The 14,630-nt window shown below is 39.4% G+C and overlaps 2 protein-coding genes across 51 annotated transcripts in view; one reads left to right on the top strand and one right to left on the bottom strand.

Moving 5' to 3' along the window:
• PLAGL1 (PLAG1 like zinc finger 1) overlaps window positions 1-14,630 on the top strand; it is a 124,334-nt gene that overhangs the window by 86,911 nt on the left and 22,793 nt on the right. For 17 of the 50 annotated variants that reach the window (XM_016956424.4, XM_063813532.1, XM_016956428.4 and 14 more), the window contains 2 exons: window positions 8,766-8,837; window positions 12,945-12,976. The gene's annotated coding sequence lies outside the window, so the exon portion shown is untranslated. Of the gene's footprint in view, window positions 1-8,765; window positions 8,838-11,531; window positions 11,605-12,944; window positions 12,977-14,630 lie in introns of all 50 variants that reach the window. The other 33 variants (XR_010158218.1, XM_063813525.1, XM_063813523.1 and 30 more) reach the window with 4 other exon arrangements.
• ZC2HC1B (zinc finger C2HC-type containing 1B) overlaps window positions 11,396-14,630 on the bottom strand; it is a 101,589-nt gene continuing 98,354 nt past the window's right edge. Inside the window, exons 10-11 of the transcript XR_010158219.1 lie at window positions 14,281-14,427; window positions 11,396-13,826 (exon numbers count right to left, since the gene is read on the bottom strand). The gene's annotated coding sequence lies outside the window, so the exon portion shown is untranslated. The remainder of the gene's footprint in view (window positions 13,827-14,280; window positions 14,428-14,630) is intronic.

Raw genomic sequence — 14,630 nt, 5'->3', positions numbered from 1 at the left:
CACTGAAAGTTGGGAGTTGGAGACCAGCCTGGCCAACATGGTGAAACTGTGTCTCTACTAAAAATACAAAAATTAGCCTGGCATGATGGTGGGCGCCTGTAATCTCAGGTATACAGACTATACCTGTAGTCCCAGCTACTCGGGAGGCTGAGGTGGAGAATTGCTTGAACCTGGGAGGTGGAGGTTACAGTGAGCCGAGATTGCCCCACTGCACCCCAGTCTGGGCGATTGAGCCAGACTCCATCTCAAAAAAAAAAAAAAAGAAGAAGAAGAAGAAAATAAAAAAAAAAGAAGTGAGCTATCAAGCCATGAAAAGGCATGGAAGAAAATTAAATGTGTATTACTAAAGTAAAAGAAGCCAATCTCAAAAGGCTGCATACTATATAATTTCAACTATATGACATTTTAGAAAATGCAAAACTAGACAGTAAAAAGATCAGCAAAACTTCTCTGTATGATGTTATAATGATGGAGAACTGTCATAAATTTTTTCAAACCCATAGAATGTACAACACCAAGAGTGAACTCTAAACCATGGATTCTGGGTGATAATGATGTATCAATGGAGGTTTATCAGTTGTAACAAAGGTACCACTCTAGTGGGGGATGTCGATAATGGAGAAGGCTAAGTGTGTTGTGGGGGAAGGGAGTATATGGGAAATTCCTGTAACAGGCTCAATTTTGCTGTGAACATAAACTTCTCTAAAAAGTAGCCTATTTTAAAAAAATCGAACAGGAAATTAGAAAATATTTTGAACTGAATGAAAATGAAACCATATTTTCAAGTGACTAAGATGCAACTTATAGCAATGCTTAGACAGGAATTTGTAGCACTACATGTCTATGTTAGAAGAGAAGAATGGTCTCAAATTAATAACTCATCAGAGATTGTCATAATTATCTTCAAAATGTCTGAACATCTTTCATTAAAAAATGTGTTTCTTTCATGTTGTGAGAGAAGATAGAATTAGGGGTGGTTACTTACAAAAAGGAACCCGGCTCTTAGGACAGAAACAATTGTCATACTTCACCAGCTCTAGGCTGAGTTTCTTTAGCAAGACATATTCCTTTAGATATTCATAAGAGTTCTTTTAAACTGTTTCTGATATAAATGGTAATGAAGAAAATATTTTAAAATATTAACAGGAAGTAAATTGCACATTTCAAGTGATGTGTTGTATAGTAGGTAATGCAATATAAGAATAAGCAGTAATTTTAAAAGTCACAGAACTGTAGAATGAGAAGGTGCCTTAGGTATTGATATTATTAAGTCAAACAAGAGTGGCTTCAGCTCCTGCCTCTTTAATATCAAGGCCTTGGATGAAATTTTTAAAAGGAGATGAGGACATCCATTTAGGTTTTCAAATGAACAAAAAGCAGTATAAGGAGAACTAAATCACTGAGTGAGATATTCAGAATTCACCAAAAAAAAAAAAAAAGAAAAGAAAAGAAAAGAAATCTCAGGCTCAAGGGCCACCAGGAATATTCCAGAAGTACATCTGTACTAGATAAAAGGTTGGATAAATGTCACCTTCTCTGCAAAGCCTTTTCTGGTTCTCTCAGTCTTAGTGGCCTCTGTCTTCCCACAGTATTCTGTACACTCTGTACTGTGGCATCTCTATGCCACCGCCCAGTAATAGGGTGTCATGAAAAAATGAGACAAGGAATAAAAAATAAGGTTTGCTGTTTACCACTGGCAGTCTTCTCTTGTGCTACATAATTAATCTGTTTTCTCTTAGTAATGTGAGGGTCAACGAAGTAAGATATGTGTTAGTTCTTTGAAAACATGAAAGCACTATCTGCAGACAACAAATATCCCTGTGTGTATTTGTCTCTTCAAGTGGTAACAGTCTGTGAATTTCTTCTTTTACCAATACATTTCTACTTGAAATGGCTAAGTGGCAAGAAGTAAAGCTGAATTGTGCAGAAAAACCACACTGCTGCTTTATAGTAGCAAGGATTTGCCTCAATTAGCCTTTTAAAACGACACTTCAATTAGTGTTTCTGTTTTGTAAAGTAGCTTCTTTCTCTTTTTTAATAGTTTGATCTTGGTTCATTAGTTGTCCCCCATAAAATCCTAGATTTGAAGGCTAAACTTTTAATGCAAGGAATCATGCAATCTAGAGACTGAATGTTAAATTTTATGTCTTTTTCTTTAAAAGAAATTTTTCCTTTTAACAAGTTTACACTGTTTTGATTTTCAGCATTGATAATAGCTATAATTATTGATCTTTTGCTGTATGCCAACACTGTTTTAGGAGCTTTATATTAGTTATCTAATTTGATCCTCCACAAACCCTGTGAGGTTATTATTCCTCTTTTACAAATAGGGAAACTAAGGTTCCAAAAATACTGTTAATTGCTTAATTTAGAAAATTATTACAAAGTGACACTATAATTTAAATACAGATCTGACTCCAGAGTCCATACTCTTAAGCAACTACCTCATTGAATGGAAGTGGTACAATGCATTGGCCTCAAAAACTAGGATGACTTATTTAATATAACCTTGGTGAGAGAACTTCAGTGAATGATTATATCCCCAGTACATGGTAGCTGGTGTAATGGAAACAGCATGAGACTCAAAGATAGAATACTTGAATTTAAAGTTTTAACTGCTGATTATTAGTTCTATGACTTTGGCAAGTCAATTTACCTCTCTTGAGCCTATTATCTCCTCATTCAAAAATAGATTAATAAAACCATCTCTCTCAGGTGGTTGTGGCAGAGATCCAATGGATAATGTTTCTCAGTGTTTTGTAAATGCTTTTGAAAGATACATACATGGATTGATAAGTGTTTTTGGTCATTTGCCAAAGACTTTCTTTCAGTAGTATTTTTCCTGAGTGCTTTTAAAAAACAATTTGATTTATAGAAATGTAGCAAGTTTCCAGAGAACCTCTGCTGAGTTACAGGGTGATCATTATATAAGGAAGTTCTACTCATAAGCCTAGGTTTCTTTGATGAGATACATCGTTTTTGAGGAATGGTTATTTCATAGTACTGCGTCAAGGAATTCTTCACAGATATTTCTGTCATGATTTTGGAAGAGTGGGAAGACAGAGGGGTTAAATGTGTCCCCTAGGCCCAAAGCAAGTCAATGCCAGAGTTAGCTTTAAGGTTCCTAATTAATTGTCACACCATTTTTGTCACAAGCTACCTTTCCTGTGCAGTTGAGAGTTCTGTATATGCAAAGTCCATTTCTGTCCTAATTTGAATATAAGGGAATGTCTTTTCTCCTTGAGGGCTGTTCAGCTCTCTATACAAAATAGCATCTTTGACAGTCCAAGGTGAGTAATTGGTGAATAGATGGCCCTGGAGGTCACTGGTGACCTCCCCCCCAACCCCACCACCGAGGTCAGTACTGACGCCTGTGGGCACGTGGGAAGGTTGTGTTCTGCCTCACCGAGTGGGTTCATACCTTTCGTTCCAATATTGTTTATTTTCTTTTTGGTTTCACAATTTTGAAACTTAACCCATCGATTCCCATGTGTACTCAGGATTAGTGACAAATGGAATGGAGCACAATGAAATGAAGGCATTTTGTTATAGGGTTTCATGAAGGTGTGAAATAAGCAATTCAGAATTCAATGGTGAATTTGGAAACCTCTTAGTTATATTTGTTCCGTGTAGGTAACCAGTCAGAGTAATTCATTTTCTTTCATAGTCCCTCTTGCTCTCTCCTCTCTCCTTGACTAACCGTCCTCACCCCAACAAACACAGAACTCATTTATACACAGGAGCTTGGATTACCCAGTTTGGCTGATTACCTGGATCCAAAAAAATCTGTTATATCTCTGTTCACACTTTTGTTGTACAAACAGAATTTATGCAAACTAACTCCATCTTTAAGTTGTGTTGCTTTCTCTGGAGATCACCCCTTAGGGTAACCCTAGAAACTGCAGCTCTGGAGATCACCCCTTACTAAGGTAACCCTAGAAACTGCAGCTCTGAATTCATCACGTTGTAGTAGCTTATTGGGTGTAGCCGACTGGCTTTAGCACAGCAGTGAACTAATAGAGGCTGCGTGTATAGCCATCTTCCTCTGGCTATTAGAACGAACCATTCGATTGAGAATAAAGTTTCCATATAGTTTGGGTACGGTGACATGAAAGAAGTTGCAGATTGTTCAGTGAGACCATCGCTTGTAGGGTTGTAGGATGGAGGAAGAAAGGGAGAGTGAGAGGGAGAAGTTTATTTATGGAATGTCAGGGGGCCATTGAAGCTCAGCAGGCCCTAGAAGCAGAGGACTTCCCCCCGTGCTTGTTTTCTCCCTCTGACCTTGGATGAACTAGCGAGCAGTATATTATGCTGGGTGATTGTGCTGGTTTGTCATGGTTAGCATTCTGAACTGTCACTGGAATGTAGGAAACGGATGAATTTGAATTGAACCATGAGGTGGTCTGCTGAGCCCTCTCCTTGTCTCAAGGAAACCTGTCGCTGTTTGTCTGGGCTGGGCCTAATGAAAGCAATGGAGGGAAAGAGAGGTGGGCCTTTGATCTCTTTGTTGCAGCTGCTCCCTGGGAACTCGCTGAAATCAATGCCCTGTTTTCCTGAAGGAATGAATGGCTCTGCCTAACTAGCTTTGTGAAGCCGTGGGGAATTCACTGCCTCTGTTTATTGACAGCTGAAAAGGAGCACATGGGGTGGAATGGACCTTCTTGTGAAAACCAGGCACAGGGAAAATTAGACCTCAATTTAACACAGAGGAATTGGGAAATTCACCCCAAAGGAGACGGGAGTTTCTCATGCTTACATTAGAATTACTCAAGTTTGGGGCTAGTGTGTAATGAACAATGGAGGTTTTGTCACAACTATGTTATAAGTAGGAATATGGTCTGCATAATAAATGATGTCAAGTAGAAGTTGATTCTCCACCCGCCCTCTTTTTTTAAACACAGAAGTAGAGAAAAACAAATATTAACCATGATACAATCAGGTGATTCTTTTATTTTTGCCTTGAGAGGAAAGAAAACAGTGATACAGTAAGCATTATTGATATTATATGGAAACTCTCTAAAATCCATCTTTCATTCATTATATTTTAAAACATCTTTGAACTTGGAAGCTACGTTCCACTCAAGCCAGCGATTCATGCCATTCTGGATTGTGTGCATTGCATGGGAATATTACAATAATATATTTATTTTAAAATATTTATATTCTTGGGATATTGTAACTGGAAGTGTGTGTCAAACAGAAACTGGCTAGCAGACCAAGATTAGCGCCTGACATTATAATAGTTGATAAATCTTAAAATTACCACCTTTTTAGAACACACTAAAGAAAAAGTCTTGAGTTTATCACAAGGAAACATCTCTGAGATACCTTCTTTCACATCTCCCCTCACTTGCTTGATTTCCCAGGAAGAATTTATGGCTTCTTCCTTTGGCCACCAGCCCTTTGTGTACACCTCTATTATGGCACTTAACACATGGCCCTGTAGCTCTTTATTTAGGTGTATTCTTTTAGCTGGAAGTAAAGCAGCTGTGTTGTATTCATTTTTATATCTCAAGCCTAGCAGAGCTCTTGGCTCAGTAAATGCGAGCTGAATGAATGGGGATTGATGGCTCTGTCTACATTCCTTTGAAAGTAATTACTTATCACAGTTTCAACTGCAAATACTAAATTTTGGGAGAACCTGATTGGTCTGCTGTTACCTGATTGTTGCTATTGCTTTTTAAAATTCTTCCTCTACAGAGAACTATTATGCCCTCTTTTGCTTTAGCAAGTTTGTCAGGCAGTCCACAGCCTCTAGAAGGAAGCATCACCAGTGTGTGGTATTTTTCTTTTCAGATCCAAGCTCTCTTCTCTGTTATTCTTTCCTAAAAATAAACCACAACATAATGTTTAGATATTTCCATTAAGAAGATGAAAAAGCTTTTCATTTAGAATTTTGTAGACTTTTACTTGAACGAATTTAGTGATTGAGATGGATAAGGCTGCCATTTTACATGATTTAATTCTATGATGTAATGTTAAATAATAGCAAAACTCAAAACCTCCCTTGACAATTTCTTTAACCAGATTTACTACTATTGCATGTTTTGAATTCCTTATCAGAAAAGGCAAACAAACAGCTTTGCTTCTTAGTGAAAAGTCTAAGGGAAATTTTGATTCTGAAGCACTGACTAGTCTGATTTCACAGAACACTGGGACAAACCCAATTTCTTAGCTATTCTCAACTTATAACCTATTTCTTTTTAAAGCCAGAGCTGGAAGTGGGAAACTGTTGTCAACATTTATTGGGAAAATAACATCTTAAAATCATAATGGAAATTTTTAGAAAGTGTTGTAGGAGGGAGTAAGTAAGCAGACAAGTACAGGAACGGGCTAATACTTTACTCTCCATGTTATTTTTGTTTTATGTTCACTACCAAGATTATTTTTAAAGAAACTTATTTGCACTTCTGTTTTGATTAATGGTAGAGGTAAAATTTAAAATAGAGGTTTACACATTTGTGAATTGCGGGAGGAATCTCGTAGAGGAAGGGGTATTTGTATGGGTTGTACAAATAACGTCGGGTCAGCGGGTTGTGATTCTGAGATTTTAGATTTCTCATGAAACAGAAAAATTACCATGACTTTGATCATTGGTAGACTCTCACCCTCATAAGTATTAACTTGAAGATAAAAAAAAAAAAGCATTAAGCATAGCACTTAGATTTCATAACTTGGCTGCTCAACCCTCCCAGTTTCTGGAAGTAATTTTGTATGACATAATACCAAAGTAGGGAGAGGCAGAGAGTGGAGGGAAATGTAGGAAATCAAACTGCACTTTTCCATTTGATGTTTCAGCTTTCAGCAGTGAGGCATATCTTTGTCTACATTAATAAAAAAGAACTACAGACAGGCCAGGGAAGTAACTGCAGTTAAAAATTGTGTTCTTGCTATGCTTCTAGAATCAGATAACTTCAACTATGTGATTCTTCAGAAAAGAGCCTTTTTCTTCAGACTGAAGACTGCTGTAATATCCAAGAAGAATAATTTCAAGTAACTTAAGAGTCAAACCCTCAAAATAGGTTTGGGGATGGACATATGTTATGTCTCTGTGTTTACATGTGTGTTAATCTACGTAAGCTAACTTCCTAGTAGAAAAATACCAGATATTTCCCTCTTAGACAGTTTCCCGTCCACCCAGACTGACCAAATAAAGCAGCCCTAATAAACGTTTATCTCGCCGTTAAAAACAAGATAGCCTCCTTACCCACTAGATTTAGTTGCAAGAAAGCTATTCTGAAATACAGAACTATCTAACATTAAATAATGTGTCAGTTGTGTAAGATCAGATATGACTATTATAAAGATCATCTGTAATAATTAGATACCTAATCATTTGTAGTTAATCATTTGTATATTAATGAGGTTGTTAAAATACTTAGTATATTTTCAGTAGTTTAAATGTTTACTTTGCAACATTACATATTGTCTTCTTTAGTGAGACATTTTTCTGCAAGGAAAAACCTCAATTCAGGAGGAAAAACCCAAACTCAGCTTATACCTAAAAGTTTATGCCTTTTGCATTAGTAAGATTCACATTGATATGGTTTCGTTATTTTAAAAACACACACAACAGCAGCCTTTTTGGTCAAGGCACAAATGTGGGCTACTCAGAGAAGGAGGTTACTTAGGGTTGGTGCTCAAGTATTCATCCAGTTGGATTGCACTGCTAATCAGTAATGAATTTGTATCTGTGGAGGTGAGGGTTGATGGGTTTAAGTTATTGATCTATTTCCTGTCTTCATTATTTTCACTGAAAGCTATATTTCCATCTCTTTTCAGTCTGTAAACATTTCGCTGCTGCCCTCTCATCATTTGCTGTCCAGTTTCTGTCCTTTTCCTTATCTCAAGGTGAATGATTGGGTCTGCACAGCAAATTCTTTTCTCCAGGCCTCTGCTGATAATAGTGGTCTTGACTTTAAAAAAAAAAAATTGAAGTTAAGCCAAAGTGGGGTGTTTTCTTCCCCCCATATTTTGCCTTTTAGTGGCCTTTTCTTCCCTCCCCCTCTTCACCCTCATCCCTGCTGAGGTTCTTGTTTCCCTTACCCAAAGGAATAGTGTTCTTCTTAGTTGACACTCTTAAAAAGGTTCTGACTTAAAAAAAAAATTTTTTTTTTTTGGTAGAGATTGAGTCCTGCTATGTTGCCCAGGCTGGTCTCGAACTCCTGCCCTCAAGCATTCCTCTTGCCTTGGCCTCTCAAAATGCTGGGATTACAAGTGTGAGCCACTGTGCCCAGCCATGATTATCTTGTAATTTCTGCTTGAGGCTGTATTTTTACTTGGGGTCTCTGAAAAATAAATACAAATACATGAATACTCCCTGCTTACCAGACAGTGTCAAGCATTTATCTCAAATTAGCTTATTTAATTCTCAAAAGGGTCTTGTGATGTGGGTGTAATCGTTATCTCCATTTTACAGGAGAGGAAGCTGAGGTAGAGAGAGAAAACCAATTGCATGAGGTCTCTAAGTGGCTCCAGGTGGCACCAAGATTGGAATCTAAGCTTTCTGGCACCATACTGTGGTCTTAACCACATCACTGTATAGCCTCTCTAAAACTAAAGATCCCTTAAGGACTCAAATGTGTGCCTCTGGAATGCTGGGATATGGCATTATAGCATAGCATGTTGATGGAGAGAGATTTTTGACCCCTGGTATCCTTGAACTCATATTCTGATTAGGTGAATGTCAGCATTCATAGTACCAATGTGTTTTTTCTTGATGCTTTTTTTTTTTTTTAAAACTTTTGATATTGTTTTTCCTTTAGGATTGCTGTCACGTCTAATGTGGCTGCTGCCTCGTGTCACATCTGAAACTCATCTGTACCTCACTTAGAAAGGTAAATACGTCTATGCGGAACCCTCCAACTCCTGCCCCCCAGCGCTCCTGCCATCAGTCATGGCTCTGTATTCTTATTCTCTCCTCGCATTACAGCACAAACCAGAGCCTTCGCCTCCTCCACAGTAGAGGGGCTTATGTCCCAGAAAAGACTTTGTGAGAGAATTTACATTTGAGGAACTTCAGGCCTTGAGGGGGAAAATAAAGTTGGGGGATTAAGATGTGGACTTAATGAAAGCCTGTTTTTCACTCTAAAAATTCAAGAGGACACACTAAGAACGATCATTGCTATTTATCTGTCTTAAATTAGAAATCATGGGCATTGTACAGTTGATTTTTACTTATCATGACTTGCTCACTAGAAACTTCGTGATCTCTTTCTGTTATATTTTAAAAAGATGTTTTTAAATGGTTTTATCTTAAAGAAATATTAGGAAAAAAAAACTGAGGTAGGGTCCACCATTTAGAATCAGATATCCAGAATGTAACATATGTTACAATTCAGAGTCTCTAAACCACTCTCCTAAAATCATAATATGAGATGATTCTCAGCTTGCCAAATTTTCTAGAGTTGTGAAATAGGTTATGTCACTCAACCAGTGTTTATTTGAGGGAATTCATGGTTGGCAGGGTCCCCATTATACATCAGAAGTTTTTATTTCTTATTTTCTACCACTCATGTAAAGATTAGGATTTGTTTGAACTGCCTATTTCAAGATAATGATTCCAAATCCCAGCCTTAAATTTCATATCTAACATGTTTGTTGTTTTTCCCTGTCCCATACATTAACTCTAGGTTCAAGGCCATGTCACCCTAAAGCAGCCCTCGCTTGTTTTGCAGCTGCAGTGCTGTTGCTTAACCATAACTCTTGGCCTCTCTCCAGACTGTTTTTTTTTTTTTTTTTTTTTTTTTTTTTTTTTGCAAAATGTCCTTGATGGTCATAATGGTGTATTTTTTAAAAATTCCAGTTGTTTTTGTAAGTTTTCTTATATCCCATCTTACATTCAATTCCCCCTGCAAACCTCCCACTAGATAAACCACTTCCCGCTCTATTCTTTATCTTGAGACTGACTTCTAGGAAGGCTGTCCACAGCTGCCTCAGGCCGAAGGCTAACTAGGAGAATATTAGGTCGTGTGCTTGGATTCCTGTTCTCCAAACGATTCGAATTAAAACTAGTCCACTACCCCCACCAACACGTTCAGAAGGAAAAAAATGTAGCAGAATCCCCAAATGCCCTCATCACTTCATTATACCATTTGGGTAACTTTATGGCACCTGTAGGACTAGTTCATGCCAGGCCCATTTGTAACTGTTTTCTCTAGTTAAACATGATATTGCCATTAACAGCACATTAAATAGGATTACACTGCTTAAGAATCTAGGAATTTCTCAAATATATGAGAAAATGTGAAAGCACAGGGATAATAGAAATTTATTTTATAAACACATGCTAGGAGATGGAATTGTGTCATGATGATCCACATTAAAGAAACATGATTGAAGTGAATCCATTATTTATACTCTGACTTTCCATTATACATATATATATTACTCCAAAAGAAGTTATTCATGTTTCCTAATTGTGAGCTTACCCATCGTGTAAAATCAGCCCTAACACTTATTCACAGGCCACATCTACTTCGTACATGTACTTTGCCTCTGTATGTACACGTGTAACGCATAACCGTATATCAGCTCTGCAAGATACATAGATATCCCCATTTTATGGTGACTGAGACTGAGGCTTAGAGAAGTTATGCAACTTACCTAAAGTTACACACCTTCCAAGCAGCAGAGCCAGCATTCGAACTTAGACCCATCTGACTCCAAAGCCAGTGCCCTGTACACTAGACCACACTGTCTTTCTTAGGTTGGATCTAAAAAAATACTACCAGCTGGTTGGTTTTTTAACTAACTGTAGGAACACAACCTAGTATTAAGTAGAGTATGCATGTTGCATAGTGGACTGAGGTAGAGTAAAACCCATTATTGTACCACTTTTAGGTAAGAAAATGTATTATCTAAGGAATATCATTAAAGTTTCCTTACTTCCCTCCATGAACAAACAAACAAAAAATTAAAATGAAAGCAGTGGGGGATGAAGGGAGGCGGGGATCATAACATAGGAGTGTTAAATATTAAAATTAGAAAAGAAAATACATTTCTCTATCAATGTTTAAAATGCTAGAAATTATGCATGCTTATACTATAAAAAAGAATACTTTATTTGGGGAATAACTTAATTGATCCATGATGTGGCATTTACCAAGGTAATTTTTCCCTTTTTGTTCCAGCAGTAGGAATTAGAGGTGGTTCATAAAACACACAATCACCATGTAAATTGAAACCGCATTAAGATCATAGTCATCTTATGTTGTTTCCCTAAAATGGTTCTCATTTGCCCCACATATTCAAATCAGAGTGCACGAAGATGTTGTTCTGAGTCAGGGAAGATTTAGAATGCTCTGTGAACAGTTTTATACTGAACTTCAGAGTTCAGTTATTGTACTTATTTTTTGGTGTGTGTGTGTGCACAGTTGGGTTTTTTGTTTGTTTTGCTATTTGAATTACTGTTTGGCCATTTTAATGTATATAACTGATAAATCCAGGAGGATAATCTGTATGTCTGCTCTCTCAGTTTCTTTCTATAACACAAGCCTGAACATATTGCTCTCCTGATTAAAAACTTTCAGTGGTTCTGATTAGACAAGACTTTTCGTTGCAGTCGACAGAAACCTAATGGGACCATTGAAGAATTCCAAACAGGCAAGTGACAGGAACATATTTGCATGTTAGAAGAATCAGCCTGGCAGCAGCATTGTGATTAGAATGAAGGGGAACCGTCCAAAAACAGACTGGGGAACCAATATGGATCTGCCTCTAGCATGCGGAAATATCTCTCTACACTGACCTAACTGACTCACTAAGCTTGTGGTTTGTTTAAAGGAAGCCACATGAAAATTGAGTTTGGGCCAATAGAGTGAACTCGTTCTCCATTCTCTAGCATCCCTCCCCATGCAACCCCCCTATCCCTGCCAAGTTTCTGGGCACCACAGATTGGAAAGTAGCCTCCTGTAGGTATTTGCCCATGTTAAGTGGTGGGGTCTCTTTCTGTCTTCCCTTCTTGGTCTCACCTGTCTGGTGTGACAAGGGAAGCATGTGCCAACCAAGGCTAGACCCTTGTGAGACCAGAGCAGCCCCACTTTCGGTGAAGCAAGCAACCTCTGCTTACTTGCCCAACACACCCTAGCTTCCGTGTTCCTTGCCTTGTGAGTTATCTTCTTGGGTACAATTTAACACAGCATTCCCACCTCCTTATAACTAAAATAGATAGAGGGGGCTTTGTGCCTCAAACCCCAAGGAGACCATCTTGGCAATCTCTGCCTCTGCAACAGGGCACTTGCTCCCCGGGCAACTCCTTTCCCAGGTCATCTTCCCCCTTGACATGCCCATCAGATTTAATAGTGTGCCTATTTGGCAGAAAAATGGGGTCCCTTGGTTGCTGATTCTTAGGAATGTGAGGTTCTCCCAGCCAGAGCTCTCAGCACTAAAAGTTCTAGTCTCTGCGTAATGGCCGGCATATCTTTGGCGTATCTAAAATCCTCTTCAGTTTCCAGCAGGGTCTTTATAAGCTTCTTCTGAAGGTCTCAGACATTCAGCCACGGAACTCAAGTGGAATTTGTTTGGATAACATGACTGATTTCAAAGCCCGGACCCCTTAGACGTGCCCATTTGGTGCTGCAAGTACTGACCATTACTACAACATCTTACAGTCAACAAATTTGACACATTAAAGATTTATATCCTTTCTTTTGGGTTAGGAATCTTCTCTCCCCTAAAGCATCTCAGTTTCCAGCATGCAATCATTTCCATCTTATGGAAATCAGCCATCCCGCTCCGTGCCAGCATGCTACCCTGGGAGGCACATCCAGGCTTGGGAAACGGGGGTGTCCTGGATCTCATGACTCCAGCAGCACCAGCTGCTCTCTTTCCTCTTCCAAGTAGACTTCCGTTCCCCCCCTACTTGGGTGTTTTTGTTTGTTTTAGCAATTCAGAGCTCAAGATAAAGACCTTAAAGATAACTTTGTGTGTCTCTCCCTTTCTAGGTATTTGCATAGGAATCAGAGGAGTTAATCTTGTGAGTATACTCTAACATCTGCCCTTGTTTCCTTCCTTCCTTCTCTATCTGCCTCAGGGGTTTAAAGCATAAGCCTGCTGCCCTCCCCGCCACCCCGCCCCTCCACCCTAGGTCACCAGAGCGTATGCAGAGTCCGTGGTCCTCTCTCTAACGAAGCGGTGGCCTTTTTTGAAAACTAGATTGGCTCCAGTTCCAGCAGTTGTAGCTAGTCTATAGCACAGATGTGCACTGTTCTAAGATTCTGCACTTTCTTGAGGTGCCCCACAAGTCCGCATTTCACCTCAGAGTGTCAACTATGCAAGAAGCATTACTGTTTTCATTCCCCATAATGAAAATGGACTCCAGTCCCCATTCTGCCAACCTAGAGGAAAATTTCATGTCAGTAAGATTTAGGTGCTTCCCCTTCCCCCATGGAGTGTGTCCTAGGACCTGGAGATTTTCATGGCCTCTGGAAGATGAGGAACCCACCTCTGACCTTCAGTTTATCAAAGTAGTGATTTATTGAATCCTTGTAGCTGTCTGCCCCAGGGCCGCCAGTGAGGGCTGGAAACCTCCTGCCTCAGGTCTGGCCTCCCGAGGCACACTCTTCACGTAGCTGTCTTCCCAAGGACTCTACTCATTGCCTTAGGGAACAGAGGGGTGCCAGGGCCTCTCTTGCTGGGGACTGACATATCTCCTTATCAGGCCCTGGGATGGGGGGTTGGCCATGGGGGGATGGAAGGGAGAGTGTCATTTTAGCAGCTTCTCCTCTGCTTCTCCTTCTCGCCTCCCAGAAGTCCAGCAGAATTTCTTCTCTGGGTTTAGATATTGTTAACAAAGACAGACTTCTTCAGAATGCTTCTGTCTTCAGCTGGATGAAAATACAAGGGATTACAAAGCCTGCCACCTGTTTTAAATGAGCTAGAAAGGAGAATCATTGGGAATTCAAACAAAGTAAAATTCTGGAGTTGTTGTGCTATGCTGATTTGGAGGCCCTAATAAAAGCAAAACATCACCCAAACAGCAGGTAGCTATGGGAATTAAGAGAAGGAAATAGATTTGAGAGACAATAAAGTTGTAAAGCTTAATCTCTGAGAACAATCTAGACTGCAGAGCTTCTAAGTTTGGAGAGGCTGGGAAGTGACATGGGAAGAGGTTGACTTTTGACACGCACCCTGGATTCTACAGCAAGCTTAACTGCTTGCTGGCTGTAGGATCATGGGCAAATCAGCATAACTTTCCCCATTAATCAAACAGGGTTAATGCTACCTACTCATGCGGTTGTTGAAGGTATTAGGTAAAGTTCTTAAAACAGTAGCCATCACCTGGTGAGGATCCGGGAGCTCTGATGGCTATTGCATAGCGGTGCCATTAGCTAGAACAGGCAGTGCTGGAGGAGGAGCAAGTCTGTGGGTTAATGTTTGAAGCCCCACCATGTGACCTTGAAGGGGCACTGCAAGGTATCCCGAGAGCTGCGGGAGGGAGGTAGATGTATTAGTCTGGAATTTGAAAGAAAGTTCAGGATTGAAGATAGAGATTTGGGAGGCTTCTGACTTCAAGGAGTAATTGTAACCTTGGGTTGTGCATGGCGTCCCCCAGGGAGATCATGTATAATGTGAGAAGGTAGAAGACCAGCTGCCAGGCCCACAAATCTATTCCAACTTCCAGCAACCCC

Source organism: Pan troglodytes, chromosome 5 (genome assembly GCF_028858775.2).
Source record: "Pan troglodytes isolate AG18354 chromosome 5, NHGRI_mPanTro3-v2.0_pri, whole genome shotgun sequence".
Taxonomy (NCBI): Eukaryota; Metazoa; Chordata; class Mammalia; order Primates; family Hominidae; genus Pan; species Pan troglodytes.
The sequence above is the reverse complement of the archived record's forward strand: the minus strand, read 5'-3'. Positions and strand labels throughout refer to the sequence as shown.